A 23,650-nucleotide genomic window follows, 5' to 3' on the forward strand; every position below is an offset into this window, starting at 1 on the left:
CCCAGGCATAGGATCCATCTCTGACAACGTAACTACCCTATTCAAGTACCTATTGTAATTCACACAATTTTGTAGGAGGAAAAATTTATATTTCCTTTAGAGCATAAGCCCTGGATAAGGAAACCTAGAATTAATAGAACCAACTTCATTCCAAGCTCTGGTCCTGATCTGTTTTATTGTTACATTAGTCATGATATAAAAGGGACAGACTACCATGGTTGGCAGAGCCAGGGTTACATGCCAGCGAAATTCAGTACTTTCAGATAGAAAAATGTTCAAGAAAGAAATTCTATTTTGAAATGACCTGAATCTGTGTAACTCTAAAGGAGAAAAGCAGCAAAATGAATTAAATGCAGTCAGCAATGGGTTTTCTATTTAATGACATCAGGAAATGAACCGAATCCTTATTATTGTTTAGAATTGTGGGAAACATTTCAGATGAAATCCTTTGGAATAAGTGTCAAAGTCTTATCTTTTCCAGCTTAATACAACAGAGGTAGAAAAAAGTATGAGACATACATATCATTCCAAATCAAGTCAAAGTTCTACTTTCACAATATAGAAAAGCAGGAAAAATATTACAATGTTTCCTGAGCAAGTAGTGATATACCATTTCCTTGCTTACTATAGAGTCCACTGTAGTTTCTGAGTTTTTTAAAAAAGCACAAAAAAGTATTCTTCAGCTATACGTGGAGAAATAGACTGAAACTCTCTGAGATATTCTGGCAAAGGAGCCAATGAGAAATAAGGTAAAGTTTATTGAAAAAAATTCTACCTGGGAAAAAATTAAAATATACTGCTTTTGTAAAACAAAGGATCCTAAAATTTAATAGATAGCAAGTTAATGTAGTAATTTAGAAGACAATTAAATATTTGAAAAATGTGTCTAGCCTATTAAAAAAAAGAGTGAAAATTCTGATAAGAGAAATTTGAGCAAATTGAAATCTCAGGGGAAAGGCTATCTTTATTTCAACTCAGAATTTTAAAATGGAATCAATGTCAGAAAACAAAACAAAATTACTCTCCAGGAATATACTGAATGACAAGTGAGCAAGTTCAGTCTCAAAGGAAATTAGTGAGCAAAATTTATTTGGAGAAGTATTTATCTAAAGTAAGAAACACATTTAAGCTTTTCAAACACTGAAATGGAAAATTTTCCTCGTAAAGTTCTCTGCATTCTGTCCTTTTTTAAGGAAAAAGTAGTTTTTTTCATCAGCCTTGCCAGTAGAATTATAGATAAGATGTATCAAGCCTGAAATCTGTCAAATGTTAAAATACATGAAATATACTGGGCAAGTTGGAGATTCTATGGCTAAAGAAAAAAAAACTTATTATACTTTTCTATTGAATTTATTTTGTCTTGATAACATTCCACAAGTTGAAATTTTTAATAAAGTATTGTTTTGATAGACACAATGCCACGCTGATGTTTAATTCTGGCCCAGATAAATATAACTGGCTAATATGTTTAGTCAGTAGAAAACTTTAAAGGGACATTCTTCTATCGTGTACTATACTTTGAGTGGCATTTTTACAATAAAGAATAATTAAGATTTTGCTCTTTATATTCATTATATTTGAGGGATATATGCCTGATACTTCAAAGACACTAAAATTATTACTCAAATTTCATACTTTACTAAATACATTTTAATAAAGCATAGGACTCAGCAGGGCCTCACATAAGGGTGGTACTGGCATGGAATCCCATCTGCCTTTTTTGGCTTCGTGTTTTCCATGGCTCCAGTTCTCTCTGGACAGAATCTGCCTTCACAGATACAGACCCTAATGAAAGCATCTCTTTCTTCATCCTGATAATCCTAAAGGGAAATAGAACATTACTATTATTATTCTCTGTATTATTTCATGGCTTCTGTCTGGATTTTAGTTCTTCAAACTGGCTAATTGGTTCCCAGATTTATATTTGCTCTATTTTACTACTACATGGCATGGGCTCTGTTTCCATACTGGACCCCAACAAATACACTATTTACAGAGAATCACATATAGCAAAGTAGAATAAATAATGTTTACAGTGGTGACTCTCTTTAAGAAAGCAGATGAAGAAGGAAGAGTAATCATATTAATATCCCTTTGTGACTATTAGATCAATTATTCTCACACCATCCTGAAAGCTCATCCCTGAACCATGCTCTGAAACTTATACGGGCCTTGGGTGAGATTAATGAAAGATTCTCAACCTGAGTGAATCTCTAAACCAGTTTTGAGACTGTGGTCCCACTTTCCAGGGTTTTCTCTTACCAGTTGGCATAATTCTAGATGCCAATAATCTTCTAGTGTCTGATATTTTAACTTGTAAAGGTTTACCTGCCTTTCCCCTGTCTACATTGATAACTTGGTATTATACTACCAACATGGCTTATGAAAACTGGGTTTTAATTATTTTTCATCCTTGTTTAATCACTTTTCTCTTGGATCCATTTTTTTTTTCTGGTATTATATCCCATTTGCCTGTTCTAGACCAGACCATCCAGGCTATCACTGCTTTGACTCTTTCCATAGGCAAACCCATATATAACTCTGAATACCTGCTTAGATGCCCCATCCTGATCTCTGGTCTGGATCATTTCAGTGCTTTCAAACCCCAGTTATGACATAAATCATGTATTGTTTTGTATTTCCATGTATAACATTCAAATTAAAAATAATTTAGCTAGACACTTGATGATGCAGAAATCATCTGTATGCAGAGGATGTTGCCTCAGAGGCTTTCCCAAGCTGCCTTAAGCAACCCCTAGAATTTGATAGATTTATGGGATAAACTTCATTATTTATGAACCATTTCTTAAATATAATGCTATTCATTCCAGATAAATGATCAAAACTTGTTTGATACTCTGTAAACTAAGTTCCAGGTAACACTAGTAATTTGTTTTAATTTTAGTTTGCTTATAGGATTCAAAACACATATTGTAGTTGATTTTATATTCCAGAGACAAAATTATTTGTTTATTAATTAAATGTTTACTAAGTGTTTAGTATATGACACCCTGGGAGAAGAAGCCATGATTTCTGTCATGAAAATAAGTAGTTTAATGTAATATGCATATTTTGATAGGAGTACAGAATGTCATAGTAACACATTTTCCTAGGTAAATCTGCTCCCTTTTGTATAATTTTAACCTAACAAGGTCATTAAAATTAAAAAAAAAAAAACTTTATTTCTCCACAGGCACATATTTTATGTTTGTGGAAGAAATAAGAAGGACTTCAATATTTTTAATCTTGTACTAAGCAATTCAGAAATATGCCTAAATCTGTCTACTCTTACTATCCACCATTTTATTTACATGATTCCTTTGCAATAGTCAAAACAATTACCTCTTTTTCCTAAAAAAGGCTTGATCTTTTCTATCTTGATCTCTTTATAAATATTATTATTTTATGTATGAAGCATCTCTGTATATTGAAATTCTCTCCACCATTCAATATCCATTTAAAATTCCTTTTCCATTAAAATTCCTCATATCATTTTTGCCAACAACTAACTTCATAATATTTATTCTCTCTCTTATTTCCCTTATTTTTATACCCAAAACCCTTTCTATATTCCCCATTATAATATGTAAAATGTTCCAGTCAGAAAAGGAGTTAGAGAGAGAGTTATGAGAATTTTGAGGAAATCCCCCGTTCCATGGCTCTAAAAAGAAGTCAGGAAAGGGGACTGAGAAGGAGCAACCAAAGAGTCCAGGGAAAAATAACAAGAGAAAGTACAATGAGAGTATGTAGGAATAAAGAAGAAAGACAATGACTGAAAAACTCATCAAATTTACATGGGTTGTAGTGGAACAATGTGTGTGTGCCAAGTGAACAAATCTTTCTGTGGCTTTAAAAGATGTGTTTAGTAGTTTATCTGTAAATAAGTCCATTGATGGAGGGAAATAAAGAGTTAAGGGAGATTTTTTGAAAACAACTTTATTGAGACATAATTTAAATACAAAAACTGCATATATTTTATGCATGCAACATAATGAGTTTGGACCTATGCATACAACTGTGAAACCATCACCACAATCGAATAGACATATACATCACGTTCAAAGGGAAGAATTTTTTAAAGTTATATTAAATAATCATGGAATTAACCCAATTAAAATAGATGAATATAAAGAAGAAAGAAGTGATAAATGATATATAAAGTTCAGGAAAAAGTGGGAGAACTTAAAGCCTAGGTTATTCCTTTGCCTTAGCTAAAAGGAGGCATAGCTATACCAATTAAACTAATCTGAAAAGAATGACTGATGCTATAGATGTGCAAAAGATCGTCAGTTTATAGATGTGATAGTGAGAATTTGATGGAGTTGAATCTAATATCTTTAAATTTTTCTCCGTGAGGTGCACATGAAAGAAGTGGTAGGGGGTTGGATATTTAAAGGTACTGAAAAAAGTTTGAAACGATTTTGCGAACAATGAGAGTTAGAAATGACAGAGAAATGTAATAAAAATTTGGAGTAGTTGAACTAACAAGGAGTATGCTTGTGATGTCTTAAAATGTAAATAAAGCTGTTAGGAGTAATATGCAGTATGATGTAGTATTCTTGAGGGAGGGGGATGAAACAGTAATGTGCATTGCTCTCATAACTGAAGTAAATGGTATTAAAAGACTTTTCTCTAAAGCAGAATAATATCTTGGAATATTTCTTGGTGTAAACTTGCACACATGTACATACATAGTTTCCTAACACTAATTGCCCTTCCTTCAAAGAATCAGCAGCATCCATTACCTGAGGAAAACATCAAAACTAAAGGATTTTTTCTCTAGGGTATCAGTGTTTTTGATTTTCAGGAGCCCAAGCTTTTGAATATAAAAAGCTAAGAAGCTGAAAGACTGGGGAATACATACTATATTTGAAATAATGTTTTTATTATTTAGGCATTTTGGAAGTATCTCAGACGAAAGCTACCCAAAAACACAGTGGCTTAAACAAGGTAAAAGTATTTTCCACTTTCACATAAGAGACTAAGGTTGTGGTCTAGTCTAATATGGAGGCTTGGCCATGTTCATGACCCAGGTTGTTTCTCTTGTTTTCTGACATCCTCAACACACAGCCTATATCTTCAGTTCCCATAATCAAGGTCCACATTACAGCCTTTGGGAAATGAAAAATATAGGAAGTGTAAGACATGCCCATGTTTTGGAAGAAGTTGCCCATCTCACATCTGCTCACATTTCACTGGCCAGAACACATGACCACACCCAGCTGCAAGGCGGACTAGGAACTGTAGCTTTGTGGGAGGAGGGGTGTATGTTCAGAAAAGAGTGCATAGCCAGTGGTCAGTTAAAATCTGAAGATTCTATTTCTAAAGGAAGAAGAAAGTGATACATTCTACAGCAGTCTCTAATACAATATACCCCTTTGGTATATTGAAAATATACACACAGAAAATACAGTCAACATTTTCACAAGACAAGACAACCAAATGACTGATCCAGTTACTACATTCATCTCAAGGTCTAAGTCCTCTGGGTTATGGGTACTCCTCTCCAGCAGATCCATATGTGATTGATGAATTAAAAATTAATAAGCATGTTATCTGCCTCCTTCTATCTCAAATAGTATAGCAGAAACAAAAAGAGTGCACTTTTTAAACTTCCATTCAGAAACAGAAAGAATGAGAAATATTGTCAGTCAATTGTAATGATAAATCCCTCTTGAAATATTGTAGTGAGAATCTTCTTTAGAACATCTGGCAGTCAGGATTGGGTCTCTGAAAGTATCTTCTTGTCCACTATCCTTCATGGCCACATATGAAGAGACATTAGATCATTGGTCCTTCTTGGTGATTACACAACTCTTGCTGGTGCAATTTGGGAATACAAAAGTTTTCCTTCAGCGTTGAACAGTCACGTGTTTGTGATTTCCTTCACATAAAAAAATTCTATTAGTAGATGTCCAATAAGAAAATGAACAAGTGATAAAGTTTCCTTAATAGGTCTCATCAAGAAACCAAGTAAAGATAACACGTTGTAATGGTTCTTAAATGTCAAAAGTCTTGTCATTTATTTAGATGGGTTGATACTCCAACAAAGTAGACACTTGCTTGGGGAAACTGAAGCCTTGGCAGTGAAAGCAATACATTTACTGCAGTATGTTGATGGTTTGACTATCATTGTATGTCAGAGAACAAGTGATGAGAGTTGCTCAAGAAAAGGTTGTGGTCAGAATGTCGACTCTTTTAGAGCCTCTTCATATCACTGCTTTAATTTAGGAGTACACAATAGCTTATTGTTTTCATCCCTGAGAAGCCCCAAATTATAGTTTTATCCCTCAAGATAGGTTGCAGGCTATAGGCAGTAGGAGGTCCACTTAGCAAAGTTGTATCCCTTCCTTCAAGGTAAGTAAACCTAGTAGCTTGATTTCTTCTCAGTTCTAGATGTTTAGTGAAAGTGGAAAAGAGAAACACACACAAGCCAATATTATTAATTTTAAAACATTTCCCCATGTCTCCTAAATACAATTGGCTTCTGGCCTGACTCCCAAAATATTGCAAGCAACCATTTTATCTTGCTTCAGAATGACAAGGTTTTCCAGTTTTCTAGTACACATTATATGTTTCCTTGATGCCTTACAGTCAAATGTTAAGCCAATATATTTTAGATTTTTATTTACGTGAGTGACCCACTTTTGTTAAAATATTTTATGGTAGTTACAATAAAGACTTAGCTGTCGAGAACACAGAACACTTTAAACAGGACAGTTGTCCTATATACATAAAATTCCAGTGAAATTCCAAGGAAATGTATATATGCTTGATGATTCTAGGTACTCATAATCCTCCTAATTTGTTTCCCTGTCATTTTTAAGATACATGTTTCATCTTTTAGCATCAAGGTGTTTGCTTCTGTTCCTGGCCACATTCTATGCACAGGAGGAGAACTGGAACATGAGAGAAAAATTACCTGAAACTTAGTAACAAGGCAAAACTAAAATTTGAATGGCAAATCTTTTCTATGTTATAGAGAGGCAAAGTCCACACAAGCACTGTTTGGAGAACGTAGTTAGTTAATCTCACTATTATTAATTGATCCCAGATTTAGTGAAATTGTTTGCTAATTTGTTAATGTTTTGGCCCTGTGGACATTATTCAATTTTGTATCTAATCCAGTAATATTATTATAACATTTTCTTTGTTAAATTGCCTTTGAAATCCGTGATTTACAGATGGCCTTTGACCATGTCATAACATACTGCTTGTTTCCTCATTAATTAATACATTAAATAAAATCCTTGGACTTCCCTGGTGGCGCAGTGGTTGAGAGTCCGCCTGCCGATGCAGGGGACATGGGTTCGTGCCCTGGTCTGGGAAGATCCCACATGCCGTGGAGCGGCTGGGCCCGTGAGCCATGGCCGCTGAGCCTGTGCGTCCGGAGCCTGTGCTCCACAATGGGAGAGGCCACAACAGTGAGAGGCCCGCGTACCGCAAAAAAAAAAAAAAAAAAGTATATATATATATATATATATATATATATATATATAAATCCTTGGTACATATTTATTTTCCATTTGTCTTTTGATTGTCATGATTTTAACTTCTGAAAATTATACCATACCAAAGGCAAGCCATTCCTTTTAGTGGCACAACCTGAAAGTTGCTCATACATCTATGGTTATAACATGGTAACATAGCCACACTTAACTACAAATGAGGCTGTGAAATATAGAATTTTTTTTCTGGATGTCAAGGGGCCCAATTAAAATTCAGGGGATTTCATAGTAAAGGAAAGGGAAAGTGGATAGTGAAGGTCACCTATCAGTTTATAATTTATAAGCCATAATTGGTTTTCTTACCCTGTATGAAACAAGATTTTCCTGGGCTATTTCATAAAGAGAGATAAATCAAAGGGAAACACAGTATTAGATTCTAATGAGAGGTTCTGCTACACCCTCAGAGTTGGGTCCCAAAAATGAGGGAAATCACAGAAACCACTCAACTGGTTAGAGAGAATCTAAGAACAGAAGCACCCTGTGCCTTGCTTTTTAGGTGAAGTCTTGTCATGTTAGCCCATGCTTCACATGGTGTGAGTATTATACAGCTGAAAGGACTATGTGAGGTATCTAGGCTCATGGCCCTAAGATAGACTGATCGGGAACCAGCAATCTTTTTATTACAAGGACCAGATAGTAAATTTTTTTGGCTTTGTAAACCATACTGTCACAAGCAAAAGCACTGAACTTTGCTGATGTAGCACAAAAACAGCCATAAATTATACTCACACATCTTTGGATGTAACAAAAACTGAATATATATATATATATAGTCAATTTGAATTGAATTGTACACTGCACTTTGCCTGGAACACAAATCACAAAGATCTATTCACTTGCTAGTCACCATAATAAAGGAAAATTAGCAACCTGTATTGAGATTTTTGAGTTCTTATTTAATCAAATTCCTTTGTACTATAAGGTGCATTTTACAAATTTGTTTCTTAATAATCATCTTATTACTGCTAATTTCACTTTGAAGTTGGCTTCTTATTCACAGCTGTATTGACAGGAAGTATTAGATTTCATGTTATTATCTTCACTTATAAGCATTAATATGCCTTAGTCAAACTGCATGACTTCTATAATACAAGTCATGAGAGCATAAATATTTCTCAAGTTTTTTATTGCATACGAGTGAAAATATCACTATGATTTGCCTAGGTATTTAGGTTAGAAATATTATTGTGATAGTGCTAATTCTTACATTCTTCTCCTTTCAGATTCTCAGTAATATTGGCATTACAAATCTATGCTTTCTAGGTGAAGAGCACCTGTATGCACGGCAAACTAATTCAAGAGCTGTCAGTGATATATAGTGAGTAGCCTCCTGATTTTTATTCTAAGTATTACAAATAGAAAATAATCTTCTAAATGTTTTTTCTCCTAAAATATCCACCTATATCATTTGGTAATGTTATTCTTCTTTTAAAATAAAAGAAATCTTTTTCTAGGATAAATTTGGAATATATATGTTGTTAGGATTACAGGGTAAACTCCCCATATAAAACCGTTAAATATCTGAGTTTTATATCTCGGAATTGTGGCTGGGACCTCAAAACCAAAGACTATTATACTTAGTGACCTAATATTCTAAAGAGAAGTGCTAGACAGAAGTTTATAGGGTTTGCTAATAGAGACAAAAATTTGCTTAAGGACTGCAGATTTGCATGTCTTTTCTTTCTACAACCAGCTCATTCCATGCTAAACACACTGGCTACTTAACGTTCCTGGAACACGCTAGTCACCATCTGGCCATAGGGTTTTGACCTTGCATTACCTTTGCCCAAAGTGTTTTTGTCTCACTCTCATCTTCTTCAAGTCTTTGTTCCAATCTCACCAGGTCATACTGCTGATTACATTCACTATTTCGTTATACTGCTCTACTTTTCCTCTTTTCTACAGTTCTTATTATCTCCTAGGATATATCATAATTTGCATATTTCTTGTGCTTATTATCTGTTCCCTGCGTCTAGAATGTAACTTCCATAAGAACAGAGATCTCTGTCTGCTTTGTTTATGAATGCATCCTACGTATTTAAATAGTGCTTGACATAAAGCAGATGCTCAACAATATTTTTGGCAAATAAATGAAAGAATCCTATTTAAAAAGACTTTTCTGAATAAATCTGCCATATGTTGCCAATATGTTTTGTACTATCTATGTTTGGAAAAGTATGTATCTTACTGCTAAAAAGGAAAAAAAACCTGCAGTCACTTCATAATTTTATGAAAACAAAAAGCTAATTTTAATATTTATTTTAGGTAAATTTCCTGGCAATTAAAGTATTTATTTTTTTTAATTAAGATAAATGGATGCAGATTAAGTTAAAGATCTTATATACAATAAGATAACTGAATATAATATAATAAGATCTTTAATGTAAAATGAGGAAAGCAAAAATATAGTTTCTATCTAGTCCAAGATTATATTGTTTGAGTGCAAATTAAATGTGTAGTGTCTAAAGGAAAAGGTAGTGATACCAAAAAAAAAGCTTCATTTTCTTAAAAGGATAAAAACATTATAAATGCAAATTCTAAAAGGAATTATTAAAAAGATAATTGTAGGACATAGTGGATACTTTTTAAAAATTACATTATAGAAAATAAAAAATACTCTTCCTATACTAATTTGGTTTTGTTTTTGCTTTTACAGAAAATACCTAAGACCTAACATTAAATAGATCACAGTAAAGATATGTCTGTGAAAGCATAAGGGGTTTGAATTTTATAGCTCCCTGATAATGTTATTTGATAGTTTTTATTTCATTGATTCATTTTTATCAAATTTCTTATGAGAAAATTTACATACGTAAAATGTATCCATTTTAACTTTACAGTTAGAGGAGTTTTGACATATGTAAGCATGTAACCAGGGTGGCAATCAAGATTAACATTTTCATCACCCCAAAACATTTCTTCATGAACATTTGCAGTCAATTCCCCATTGCTCCCAATCCAAGGTAACTGCCCACCTCTGTCATGACAGAGGCAATATGCCTTTCAAAATCTCCTTTAAAAGGTATCAAAATTGCATAATCTTTTTTGTTTCTGACTCCTTTCACTAAGTATAATGCTTTTAGAATTGCCCATAATGTTGCATGTATCCATTCTTTTTTATTGCTGATAATTTTCCATTGTACAGATACACTAATTTATTCATTCACTCACCTCCTGCTGTATATTTGTATTTTTTTCAGTTACTATATTACAGGTGCTATGAAAATATGTGTAAAAATGAGCATATGTTTTAATAGCTCTTATATAAATGGATCATATGTTAAGTATATGTATACTATTTTAAAAAACTGCCCAACTATTTTAAAAGTGGCTATATCATTTTACATTGTCACTAGTAATATATGAAATTTCTCATTACTCTACATCTTCATCAACACTTGGTGTGGTCTGTTTTGTTTGCTTGTTTGTTTATTTGTTTTAATTTTCATCATTCTAGTTGATATGTATTGGTAGGTCATTGTGGTTTTAATTTGCATTTCCCTGATAGTACTTTCTTAATGAGCATATTTCCTACACTGTCTTAATCAGAGCAGCCCACTGTTAAATAATTTATATATGATGTTTCCAGCAAGATTTCATTTAAGAATTAAAAGTTTAAAGAAAGATTCCATTGAAGGAATAAAGTTAAAGATTCCCTCTAACTGATATTTTTTGAATCCCTCTTTTCTCAGAAAGTGGCTTATGTAGTTTGGGTCTTTTTGTTCCGTTTCAGCATTTTTAAATACTTGAGACAACTACAGCAAGTATTAATACAGAGGCAGGAATGGACATCTTACATCAAGTTATAAATTAAGTTTAATTTAAGGTAGTAATCCTTTTTAACTTGATATATGGTGTCCATTCCAAAGAAGGGAGGGAAAAAAATTAAAATAATTCACCATGATTAGAGATGTGACAAAGCATAAAGTGTCATTGAAATTTACCTGTTTATATGCACCTCATTATTTATATCCAGTTTTATTACTAATTTTTAAATATTGAAATTTTTACCCCTTCACTCTGAGTTTAGCAACCAATTATAGTTTCATGGTTGTCTCATTCATTAGGGAAATGTGTTCAATAATGTCAGGAGACTGTTTAAAACCATGAAAAAGGACATAGCCAAAATCTCACAGCCAACAGAAATATTGGAGAATAAGCTGGCCTGTGACAAATGTTTGTGGAACTCTTCTATGAGTTGAATGTAAAGAGCAAAGAATTCTAGGGCATGTAATTATATTATTTTCAACAAATAGCACAAGCAAATGTTAGCAATGATCATTGCTCTGTAAATTTTTATTAGGTCTCTCTTAGCCTAGCTATATTTCCAATCTTTAATAGCACAACTTAGAGCCAAAAAGCAGAAGTTTCCTGTTATGTGTCAAGAAGCAAGGACATTGCAGTGAATCCTCTGATACGTCCTGACGCTGCCTTGAGGACTTGGTTAAATGCATAAAAAATCATTCCAGAGAATAAATTTTTCATTAGCCACATTTGTCATTTTATGCATAAGAAACCCCATAGAGCCTTACCTATATGAAATGGCCTATCCTTGGTCTGAAGAGCAAGGAAAAAAATATTATATAGTGCTGTCTTCTTTGACCTCTGTCTTTCAAATAAATAGTCCCTGTCTTTAAAGACAGTAGGTTAGCTTAATTTACATCTTCATAAAATAATTAGAGAACTATTGAGAAAACCATTCTTTCTAGGGAAGCAGTTAGATCCTCCTCTTGAAGAACATGGGCAAAGTCTATTATTAGATACCATTCTATGGGCCTCATAAAAAGACAGATATCTTCCTATGATAAACAATGCTTAAGGCTTGGCATCTTGGATGGGGCTTAATCTTGAGCAAGCAGTGCATGGGCTTCCTGAGTGTCTCCTGTGTCTTGACCAGAGTTTATTTTGGCTGAACCTTACTTCATTAAGTCAATGTTTGATTACATATCTCTAGAACAAAATATAAGCAAAAATCCATTTTCACATGCCATTTGGCAATTTTTGGTAGAGTTCACTGATGCATTTGACAAAATGTTTTCCTCCATGGTGGAGCTGCCCATCAAAAATCTATCCTTCCAATCTATACATCCTCCATCTGGAAAAATGGTACCTATATCATTACAGAGCCTTACATTTTATTGTCCCCCCAAAATTCTATTTTATGTCAACTGAGGGGAGGTATAGCTCAAGAAATTGTTAATATAATGTCTGCATATTTCTTAGAAAACATTAATTGCAATATATAATTCATCACCCATATATAGGAGTTAAATCAAAATTGGAAAATATAAGTTACATCAGAAAATTTTCCTCTGCCTTTAAATGAGATACCCAAGAATTATCACTTCTCCATCATCTCTAATAAGTTATTTATTGGGAAGGTTACCCTAGAGAGCCCAGTATGGTTGGCAACATATAACCATAATTGTTTATCTTGGAGGCTCAGAGTTATATTTTTCCATAATTACATTTTAGGATCATTGCTGATTTTAGGAAGCTCAGTATATCCCACCCCAGATTTTAACTATCTATTTTTGGAATGAACAAGAGAAGGACTTTGTCAAAAGATAGCTAAGATTAGGTGATTACTGTGCATCAAGACAGGGTTGATTATATTAGGTGAAAATAAACCCTCAATAGAAAGGAAATACTGAGAAGAAACTTAGTTATTAGCTGGTGGAAATGTATCTCATCGTAAGCCAGACACTTTTGATGAGATGAATGGAAAGTTATGTTGATAAGAATGAAATTAAGTTGATTAAATGATTATCTGGGTCTGAAAATTTGGTCATTTTTTTTTTTTTAGAGTCTCAAATTATCCGTGTCAAATTTAAGGAGACAACCTAAAACTGCAGGATTATTTTCTCAGTTAGCTTTTTAAATTCCTCTTCTGTAAATTCCTGAATCTTAACATGTAAAGAAAGTGATAAATCCTTATTCTTGGGGGGTTTTTCAATATAATTCTAACCTTGGTTAATTAGTATGGGTGCACTCACTGTTATGCAGAGGTGTCTAAGAATAATGACAGCCTTCTTCTCAAACCCTTGTTAGTGTTACCTTCAGCACCTCTAATATTAGCAATTATAGTTCATAGAGATACTTGAGGAGAACTACAGAAAGAAGCCTTAAGCCTTGCGTTGAAAGAACGTGCCTTGGTTTAAAGCAGAGGTATACAAAGGAAAGGTAGTGATTATGGATTCCCTTTGTACCTTCTTTCAGTGAGTCATTTGGTGAGATTGACTCAGAATTCTTTTTTCTTTTCCTCTAAAGTAAGAGCTGAGAAATGACTTAAAGAACTCTCCTTAAATTAATGGGTCCTTATGTTGTGATGAACAGATTGGACAATATAAAGTCATTATGTTTTATATCAAATATATTTCATTAAAAAAACTAGATTAATAATTATTTCAATTGATTTTAAGGTATTTTTCCTAAATTGTCACTGGAGCCAAACTTATCTTTATCTTAGAGTAATCAGGAAGGGAAGAAGGGAAAATATTGGGCTTGAGGTCCTCTAATCTATTCAGCACAATGATTTATATAGTAAGATAAGATTCCTCACTGCAACTAAGTGGATTACATTATTATTTTTGGAAGAATCATTTAGATCCAATGACTAGGAACAATATGTTGCGGTTTGGAACAGTACAAATATGAGATTTTAAAGCACTAGAGACCTAAGTTCAAATCCTCATTCAGCTGCCTTATGAATATTTACCTAAAGAAAAATGTCTCTGAATTAATCTGAGCAATAATTTCCTCATATGTAAACTAAGTAACAATAATATTCACCCCATAGGGTGAATATTATTGAGAGTATTAAATGAAATAGTACATATAACCCACCTTTAAGTTATTAGTCTGTTAAAAAAAAAAAGATATGGTTCTGTAAACTGGCTCAGGTCTGGGAATTGATTGAGGGTCATAACTATTTCATGATTCAGGTTAATGACTTTTGTTCACTTGATCTAGAAATCCTCCACTATATATATATATGTATATATAGATCAAGTAAGAATTTAGTAAATTTTACATCAATTTCACTTCCAGGAACACCATAATTAACTAGCAAACGCCACAGGTCTCTGAGAGTCAGGCTATTCTGATTGCTGCTTTGACTTTGCTGTTCATTATGGTAACCAGGCCCACCTTGCCTTTGGCAATAGAGGGTAGCCACTTGGCCTGAGGCACCCTGGGATCCAATTATGCCCAATGCATTTAGGTTCCCAATTCAGTAGCAGCAGTTTCCACTACAAAGAGGAGCTATCACAGAGCTCTTCAAGGATGCTGTACTGAGAACATAGCTGACACTAATAATGTTATAAACATTTTATTGTCATATATAATAGTAAGAATTATTAATGAAACATGACTATTCCTATTCCAAAATAGAAATAAATATAATTATACATACAATAGATATTTTGGCACATCTTTAAAGTGCTTGTTAAAAAATTCTGATTCTAGAGCTGCAACTTAACTGTTCTAAAACAGAGTATATGCAAGTCAGTTGCCAGAGTCTGCATTTTTAGCAAGTGTCCCATTTTATTTTTATGCATGCTAAATTTTGAGAATATTTTTTGTAGTGCATTGCTTTTCTAATATAATTACTTGGGGCAGTATTATCTTGATTTTTACAGTCCTTAGTTGTAACACTTTCAGATTTTTTTTTGTTCCAGAATTGATAAAGACAAGAATAAATTGATAATGTTTGAATCACCATATGACAGACGTAAGGCAACATCAACTAAAAAAATTAGTTATATATGTGCAAACTAGTTATATATGTGTGTATACGTACATAAATATACAATTACCAGAAACAGTATGTAATGTGTGTCTTACTTATATAAGTTATAATTCTTCTAACTAGGGAATTGACTAAAGGAAACAACTCCTAATCCAAGTGAGATTCTCTTCTTCTTCCAATTCTCTGTTTCTGTGTTATCTATTGATCTGTTCTCTGCTCTGTTCTATTTATGTCAGTGTTCGTTATCTTATATTAAGCCTCTGGATTATACAGAGAAATCTTATGTTTTCATTGACAGTTTTGAATATATTCTTTGATTTCAACACCTCCAGACTGTAGTGTTAGTTTCTGGCTCAGTTTGAATAGGACACATTGAGAATTCCAAAAACATATTGCCTCCCAAAACAAGGGCAATAGAAACATAGAATATACATAGGAATAAAAAGCATACAGAAAAATGCTCTTCAAATCTTCAAGTGTACATTGGAAATAAAACACTGTGTTAAAGATGAGAAACACATCATCAGTCCTCTGGTACTGTTACTGTAGCCTTTTGTTTTATCAACTTCATATGCAAATTAAGTAACAGACTAAAATCGGTTTCAAACTGTTTGAAAAGCATGACAAAAATATGTAGTATGTTAATCTCCTTTGGAACCACAGTTATAATTACTTTCTTGCTTATCCAAAGTTTGCATTTATAAAAATGTAGATAGAAGCAGACATCAGAATTCATTATGAGGCAGTATGTTCGATTATCTCATTGCTTCTCTGTTGACTAATTGTTACAATACTAAAAATATTATTCATAGACTCACAGGCTTAGAAACATTATCTTTAGTGTATTTCAGAAACAGTTTTTAGAGCTTCTGGTTTTAGTGCCACCAGGTGAGGACCTTGGAAGTTCTTACTCTCATCCTCACAACAACCAGAAGAGCTGAACAAACTGAAATCCAGTGACTTTCTTCCGACCCATTGAAGGACTGAAGTCACAGGGCAAACTATCACCCCAAAATCTGGAGAGACAAGCAAATCCAGAGTCATAGCCTAGATCTCCTTACCGGGAACAGAAGCCTCTGGAGCCACAAACTGATAGGAACACTTACAAGGTAAGCTTTCTGGAGGTAAAACACTTACAAGGTAGTTGCTAGAAGCTGAGCATTCTCTAAGCCGACAGTGAGAAATTCCCAGGGGCTAGAGTCTTAGGGAGGCCTTATTCTATTGTGGGTTTTACATCCAAGAACCACACAAAGTTCTCAAGGTAAAGAGCCAGGAAAGATCCATTCATGACACTATTAGAGGGAGGAGAACTTTAAAATACATCCAGGACGTTTTCTGTAACAGAAGTTTCCTTTCAAGGAGAAAAGACTAACAGTATTTTCCCAAGAGAAGAAAGGCATTTACCACTCTCCTGCCCCTTTGAGGCTTCCTGTCCCACTTAAGTGGGGAACAAAAGCTGAGAAACACTTACAAAAGTCACAGCCCTGGGACAGAGGCCCACTGAAAGACTGAGATTGAATCATGAGATCATAGAAAGCTTCCACTTCCTCATCCTTTACCACCAAACCAAGAGGGCTTACAGCTAAAAGACCTGCAAAACACAGAATCTCTCTGAGGAGGAGTACTTAGGGAAGCCCAGAATCAACAAGGGAGATAAAAACAAGAACATTAGAAAAATTTTAAGCCTCATAGCAACACAGATACAGCAAATATTAGACACAGCACAACTCCTAACCAGATTAGCAAATTTAAAGCTAATCTATGTCCAGCTGTCAACAACAAAAAAAATAGTTATATAATGCTATTATTGCTTTTAATTAGATCCTGTTTTTCTCTTTATAGACAAATTCAAACACATGAATCACAAGAACACATTTTAAGGAACAGTTTTATAGTAGTAACAGAAAGGAAAAATAATTTCCCTAGTACTTTTGACCCCCAACATATTTTTTATTGTATATACATTCCATTTTCAGTAAGATAAGATTTTTAGTCAGGATGATATACACAATTGCTTCATTATTTTTTAATTTGTGTGGTTGACCTTCTCATAAATCTTTACAGACTAAAAAAATGTTTTTGAAGTTTTCACGTGTTGACACAAGATTAACAAATTGCTTCTACCTTCAAAGGGAGTATGTATAAACTAGAAGGAGAAAGTCAAAGAATCTGAGCTTTAGGAAAAAACTCACCAAGTCAGCTGACAGATGTTTACTCTCATGGGGGCTTAGATCCTGGTGGTAGCTGAGCAGTCTACAGAATTGACATATATGCAAATAGTGACAAAAGTGTATTAACTCATTCAATTATTCTCTTTCTCTTTTAACTAAAAGATCAACCTGAAAAACCAAAAACATAAATTAGCAGCAACTAGTGTGCGAGTGTTTATATGTCAGATGTGGGAAGAGTCAAGAGCAACTTTGATAAATATGGCATTTTGGCATTTTATGAACTAAACACTAGTTACCACAATTTTAAAATAAAAATGTCAAATATCTGGAAAAATAACAAAGTGATGAAATTGCAAAGAATTTAATGCTCTCTGAATTAACAGTCTACAAAATCTAGCCTGTTTTCCTAATCTCATAATAAATATCCTACATCCTAAAAGGATTGAAAGAAGTAAAGAATTAACAAAAAATATAATGGAGAAAGATGTAAATTTCAGTTGAACTAGAGTTTACAGGTATATAAAATAATTACTACAGCAACACTGACAACAGCAACAATAGTTAAGATAAGTGACAGCAGGTTTGCCCAGGACAATCCTGGCTTGTTCATATTTTCCTGACTGAAATATTAGTATCATGCCATTTCACTCTAAAAATTAACCTATAAGACCCTCTGAGATTTTCCTCTCCTCATATCTCCAGTCTCATGCTACCCTCTCTAAACTCAACTCATCCTTAACTATTCAGTACTTCCTCTGGTTTTATGAATAGCATAAATGTGGCATGAGGTTGTTTTATACCAGAAACCCTCTGCCTCCTGTTTTCTGGCCAACTCTTATTTATTTCTCAAATTACATTTGAAACATCCCTTCCTTAGGGAGGCTTTCCTTGACACTGCAGCCTAGATTAATTCATTAGCTCCTCTTTAATTGTTCTAATAACACTCATTTCCCTGTTGTAATTTTCTCACCAGTGAGGTATAGTCTTTAATGCCTACCTTCTTTTCTAGATTATAAGCTCCATGAAGGCAAGATCCAAGCCTTCTTTGTGACCTCTCTTTTCCTGTTTCTTGGTAGAGTGATTGGCACAAAGGAAGAGTTTACAAGTAATAATCAAATACATAGATGATTCTGTGATGGCTCCCCTAATCTTCATCATACAAATGAGGAAACTGAGGCTTAAAAAATTGATGTATAATTCTCATGGTCACATTCCTGCTAAACAACAAGCCAGATTTCAAACCCAGGCATTCATAAATTCAAAGCCCATGCTTTTGATTCTTTAAAAACAAAGAACAAATTACATGACACATTAGGCTTTGGAAAAATCACCTACTCTTTGAAAGATGTAAAATTAAATCATCTGGTAGGTTTTGGTTATAATTGGCTTTGTTTTTAAAATCAGGTTTATTGAGGTTTATTTTACATACAATAATTTCACTAATTTAAATTATACAATTAGATAAGTTTTGCAAGTATATTCAGTCATCTAACAACCAGAATCAAGGTATCAAACACTACCAAAAACACAAAAAGTTCCCTGGTGCCCCTTTGCAGTCAATATCCAACACCCACACTTGGACCCTGGCTAACATTGATCAGTTTTGCCTTTTTCAGAATGTCATATAAATGGAATTATACATTAGGTAATATTTTGTTTTTAGCTTCTTTCACAGTTTTTGAGATTCATTCAGGTTGCATGTAGTTTATTCTTTTTATTGTTGAAAAGTATTTCATTCATATGGGTATACAACATTTCATTTACCTATTCATCTGTTGCTAAACATATGGATTGTTTCAAAGTCTGAGCAATTGTAAATAAAGCTGCTCAAAATATTTATGAACAAACCATTATGTGGATAAATGTGTCATTTTATCTTAAATAAATACCTTGGAGTAGAATGGCTGGGTAATACAGTAAGAATATGTGTAACTTTACAAGAACTTGCAAAAAGTTTTCCAAAGTGATTACAAAATTTTACACTCCTGTAGCAAGATAAGAGATTACCAATTGCTCCACATCTATTTTTAAGTGCGATAGTTTTGGGTTTGTTGCATAAGAAGAAACTATAATAATGGTAATAGAGATTGTTGATATGTAAATTTGGTTGTGGATCTATCTCAGAGAAGTGGCCTGATCATGGTAGTACTTGAAAAGCCAATTTAGTTTTGGGATTTACATGAATTCTATGAAGAATAAAATTTTACTCTTTAACCAGGCTTACCCTACCCAGTCCATTAATTCTTTATTAAAATCTTGTTCAATTACATTTTTTTGCAACAGCTACAAAAAAAGTAAATTATTCAAATGTAATACTTTCTGCACTTAGAACTGTTATAAAACAGAAGTGTTCCTTAAGGTATACTACAGTTCAGTATACCAATGGAAATATAGTATTCAAAGTCTAAGTAATTGCATTAGTTTGCTAGGGCTACCATAACAAATTACCACAAACTGAGTGGCATAAACAACAGAAGTGTATTGTCTCACAGTTCAATAAGCTAGAAGTCTGAGATCAAGGTGTTAGCAAGATTAATTTTTTCTCGGGTTGTGAGGGAAGAATTTGTTCCATGTCTCCCCCATAGCTTCTGATGGCTTGCTGGCAATCTTTGGCATTCTTTGGCTTGTAGAAGTGTCACCCCAAAATCTTCCTTCATCGTCGCATAATGTTCTCCCTGTGTGCGTGCCTATCTCCAAATTTGCCCTTTTAAGGACACCAGTCATATTGTATTGGGACCCAGCCTAATAATGTCATTTTAACTTATTTACTGCTATAAAGACCCTATCTCCAAATAAAGTCACTTTCTGGGATACGGGGGATTAGGCTTCCAATGTATGAATTTTTAGGGATACAATTCAACGAATAACAGTTACAGTCATCACTCAGTATCTGTGGGGATTGGTTCCAGGACCCACGTGGATATGAAAATCTGCAGATACTCCATAACATGACATAGCAGAGTTGACCCTCCTGAATTTGTGGGTTCCACATCCTGGATCACAATATGAGGTTGGTTGAATCTGTGGGCATGGAAACTGCCTATAGGAAGGGTCAGCTATATTTTGGATCCAATGATGACTGTGCTTACTGTCATAGTGTAAAGTAATGATTACTTGTAAATTTATAATAATGATAAGTTAAAAGATATATGCAGGCCTCTTTGAATTGCTTTTTACAAGATTTCACTTTTATGGATTTCTTTAAGACTAAGAATATTTCAGTGATAATGATGACAAAAAGTTACTAGTATGCAAAGCAAAAAGATAAAAGATAGAAAATTCTAAAAATTATAAATATAGGTTTTATTGAAGATAGGATATTATTTAATATTAGATAATAGATTATATTTTAAATACAGTAAATATCTTGTTTAGGTGTTTACTTTTGAAATAAGTTAGTAACATGAAGAAAAAGTGATATATAATTTTAATAATTTTGTACAGAGGGTTCAAATATAGTCGTGTATATCATTTTCTAGGCTTCACAGTTTTTATAAAAGTTATGGTAATAAAAATGGTATCCTGAATTTCATATAATTATAAAACAACTCACGTCTAATTCTAAACTGTAGTAATTGATCCTAGAGGGAGATTTATTCTGTGGTTATGAAAGGCAATGGCATTTACAACTAGGATAAATTAAAGCAAATGAAGAGGAAAATTTTATTCTATGTAATACTTAGTTCATTATATTCTTAAATGACTATGCCAACCCAAATTCATCAGTAAGAGATCTGATGTATGCAAAAAAATGAATAAAATATATCACCAAGAAATAGCTTATGTTTCACAAGCATAGATATTGTTGTATTATAATTTATGTGCATTTCTCTTTCAACATAGTAAAGTGAACATAGTGAATACTCAAAATATTTAAAAACATAGATAAAATACAGTATTATTAAACACAATGTCTCTTGTACTTTGAGTTAGAGAATTTGGGAATATTTTATGTTGCTTTAGATAAACTTATCCCTTCAAGATTTCCGTCCCTTTTAAGAAATTATATTGTGCTTCAGTCTATTATGTGCTTATTAAAATTCCAATAATTAATTCAATGAGTTAAGTCTAATTTCTTACAATTAAAATTTTTTTGGAAAAAATTGTTACGTTAATACATTTGGATTCCAATTGTGAATACAAGATTATTACTTATAAATAGGTATATAGTAGGCAGAATAATGCCCTCTCCCCAAAATGTCTATATCCTAATCCATAGAACTTGTGAATATGTTACCTTACATGGAAAAAAGAACCTTGAAGTTATGATTAAGTTAAAGATATTAACTTATGGGGAGATTATTGTGAAATATCCAAGTGGGCCCAACGTGTAATCACAAGTGTTCTTATAGTGAAAAAAGGAGGCAGGAGCATCAAAGAAGGAAATATGACAACAGAAGCAGAAATCATGTGATACAGAGTGATAGCTGGCTTTGAAAATGCAAGAGGACCATGACACAAGGAATGCAGGAAGCCTCTAGAAGCTACAAAAGGAAGGAAACGGATTCTTCCCTAGAACCTGAAGAAAGAATGCAGCCCTGCTGAAACCTTTATTTTAGCCTCATGGGCCCATTTCAGTCTTCTGACCTCCAAAACTGTAAGATAATAAATTTGTGTTGTCTTAAGCCACTAAGTTGTGGCAATTTGCTATAGTAGCAAAAGGGGAGCAGGACAGGTAAATGTTATGATTGTAAGAAGCTAGCATAAATAATAATGATATCAACCCTTTAAAAGATTCTTATAACTAAACACATAATTACCATATAACCCAGCAATTGCAACTTTATCCCCCCAAAATAGAAACTATATTCACAAAAAAAGGTACACAAATATTTCTACCAGCCTTATTTGTAATAACAAAATACTAGAAAGAGGGCTTCCCTGGTGGCGCAGTGGTTGAGAGTCCGCCTGCCGATGCAGGGGACACGGGTTCGTGCCCCGGTCCAGGAAGATCCCACATGTCGTGGAGCAGCTAGGCCCGTGAGCCATGGCCGCTGAGCCTGCACGTCCAGAGCCTGTGCTCCACAATGTGAGAGGCCACAACAGTGAGAGGCCCGCGTACCACACACACACACACACACACACACACACACACACACACACACACACAAAACTAGAAAGAACCAAAAATTCTTTCAATGTGTGAATGATTAAAAAAAAAAAAAACTGTTACATCCATACAATAGGCTACTAATTAGCAATAAAAAGGAGTAAACGTTTGGTACATGCAACAACCTGCGTTGTCTGATGCTATTCTAAGTGTACATAGAAGAAATATTTGAGACAATTATAAAGAGGAACAAAGTTAAGTAAGTTTTCTATATTTGACTCTAACTGGGTAATGATGATACCAGTAGAGTGTGATAAGTTATGCATATGTAGTAATACCTAGAACAACCACTAAAAAAGTTATACAAAGAGATGTACTCAAAAACACTATAAATGTATCAAAATGGAATGTAAAAAATGTTTGAGTAGCCCACAGGAAGGTGGGGAAAACGAGGGATGCAAAACAGAGAGAACAAACAGAAAACAAGAAATAAAATGGTAGGCTTAATCCCAAACACATCAGTTAACTATAGGAAATGAATATTGTGTAAATATGCCAATTAAAAGACAAAGATTGGAGAGTGGAGTAAAAAACACTGCATAACTACATACTTTTCATAGGAGACTTCGAATATAATGATGTAGGTAAGTTTAAAGTAAAAGAAAGGAAAAAAGATATATGCATTATTCATCAAAAGAAAGCGGAAGTGTCTGTATTAATATCAGATAAAATAGACTTCAGAGCAAAGGAAATTATCAGGGACTAAGGAGTATGTACATAATGAATAATAAAAGGTCAATCTACCAAGAAAAATAACAATCTTCAATGTGCATGCACCAAAGAACAGCTGCAAGATACATGAAGAAAAACATGATAAACCTGAGTGGAGAAATAGACAAATCCATAAGTAAAGTGGGAGACTCCTACAGTCCTCTCGACAATTTATATAACAACAGTATAAAATATCTGAAACATTTTATAAGGATCCAAAAACATCATCACCCAACAGAATAAAATTGACTCTTATAAGACACTTCACCCAACCACAGAGGAATACATATCTTTTCAAGCATTAACAGAACACATGCTACATTATGTTTGTAGATCAGAAGCCTCAGCATAGTAAAGTTGACAATTCTAAAAATTTTAACAATATCCCAGCAAGATATTT

This window comes from Lagenorhynchus albirostris, chromosome 8 (genome assembly GCF_949774975.1).
Source record: "Lagenorhynchus albirostris chromosome 8, mLagAlb1.1, whole genome shotgun sequence".
Lineage (NCBI taxonomy): Eukaryota > Metazoa > Chordata > Mammalia > Artiodactyla > Delphinidae > Lagenorhynchus > Lagenorhynchus albirostris.